Source organism: Belonocnema kinseyi, chromosome 2 (assembly GCF_010883055.1).
Source record: "Belonocnema kinseyi isolate 2016_QV_RU_SX_M_011 chromosome 2, B_treatae_v1, whole genome shotgun sequence".
In the NCBI taxonomy this organism is placed as follows: domain Eukaryota; kingdom Metazoa; phylum Arthropoda; class Insecta; order Hymenoptera; family Cynipidae; genus Belonocnema; species Belonocnema kinseyi.
Window position 1 is genome coordinate 95,466,752 of NC_046658.1, and position 1,783 is coordinate 95,468,534.

Here is a 1,783-nt window from a genome sequence, read left to right on the forward strand (position 1 = left end):
AAATTATTAGCTTAAAATTCTTGGTCGATTGATTCTTTCAGAATTACAATTAAGCAAATAAATTTAGACTAAGAAAATGAAAAACATCTCCAAATTTTTGTTGTTGCAATTTTGAATATTTAAAGATAGATAAATGTTCGTTTGTCCCTTTTGTTTATTTTCCCAAAGTTTCAGCTCGATATCTTATTTCGTGTGGAATTGGTATGTACTAAGAAAATATCGATAAGGCAGGAATAGGGTAATAATTGATGCTTACAAGATTCCCACCTTGCCGACATTTCTTATTGGATTAATAGAGTCTACACGAAATGAGATTTCTATTTTAAAATTTACGAAATTAGGTAAAACACACTTAACGTTTGTATAGCCCCAAATTTTTAGAATTAAAAAAAATTCCAAAAATATTTTTTTCCAAACCTTAAGATCTAAGACCATAAACAGGTTCCTTTAATGTATTTTATTTTATTTCGTAAATTTTCAACTCGATACCTTACTTCATGTGGGTGTAAGTTGTTACTAAAAAAATGTCGGTATGGTAGGAGTCGGGTAACGTTTGACTAGCCTTTGAAGAATTTTCAATTTATTATTATTCTCTAGAACTTCTTCAAAAATGAAAAATTCTCCGTCATTTAATTCCAATTAAACCTAATTTTTAATATTTGTTGCTTACTTTTTTATTTAAGAAAATATTATTAAAATTATCTATAAAGTTTATTATATTTTACTTTTAAATAGAGAACTAAAAAATATAGGAATGGAAAGTTCAAAATAATCAATATTTTCATATCTAAAAGGAATCAACATATAATTTTTATTATATTTAAGCACAGAACATTTGTTAAATTTATGTTCAGAAAGTTTGAAGATTTGAAAAAGCCGCGCTTGAGGGAGTTAATAACGGATGAGTTTCTGAACACACGCTCGAATTCTTGTAGTGCCCTTTGTGAAACGGAAGACATGAGCTGCGGTGTCCGAGTGGTTAAGGAGTTGGACTCGAAATCCAATGGGCTTTGCCCGCACAGGTTCGAATCCTGTCCGCAGCGATTTTTTTTGTAATGAATCTCTACTATTTCTAAGCCTATGGAGTATAGAATTTTATAATATTAAAAAATTTTTAAATTATATATAGATATACAATTAAAGATAATCCGTAATTTTTTAAATTTATTAATAATCGTTTATTATTTACTTATTAAAACATTAATTTAAAAACTTGCCATTTCTATAAAAAAATGATTATTTTTTGATAATTAAAGCAAAACAATGCGTTTTTAACAACTAATGTTTATTCTTCATTTTTTAATTTGGTATGGAAGTGTATATGCGTATAAGTGTCTGCACACATGTGCCTATAATGTTAAATTAAAACTTCAAAATGATCTAATAAATTACTGAAAAATGATCAATCTTTTACGTTAGCGTTGTTTGTTGCAAATCAGTTTTTTAAAAAGAATTTCAATATAAAATCACTATTCAAACAAAAATCATTATAGTTCGAACTCTTAGTCAATTAGAGAATAATTAAATTTTTTAATAGTTTCAGGTTATATTGAATTTTTTCACAGGAAATTCTTGAAAATAGAAAAATTAAAAACCAAGAATCCAAATTAAAATCACAAATTTGAAGGTTAGAACCTTATTTTTTAATTTCGAAGAATTTTGTAGTCCAAAAACTTTATACGCTGCGGTGTCCGAGTGGTTAAGGAGTTGGACTCGAAATCCAATGGGCTTTGCCCGCACAGGTTCGAATCCTGTCCACAGCGAATTTTTTTATAAAATGAAT

General features: G+C 27.5%; 2 non-coding genes across 2 annotated transcripts; both read left to right on the forward strand.

The window, feature by feature from the left end:
- Positions 1-961: 961 nt before the first annotated feature.
- Trnas-cga lies at positions 962-1,043 on the forward strand. The gene has a single exon. It is a non-coding gene; the product is annotated as a tRNA-Ser (tRNA).
- A 638-nt stretch (positions 1,044-1,681) lies between these two features.
- On the forward strand, positions 1,682-1,763 carry Trnas-cga. Its single transcript has one exon. It is a non-coding gene; the product is annotated as a tRNA-Ser (tRNA).
- The last annotated feature ends 20 nt before the right edge of the window (positions 1,764-1,783 follow it).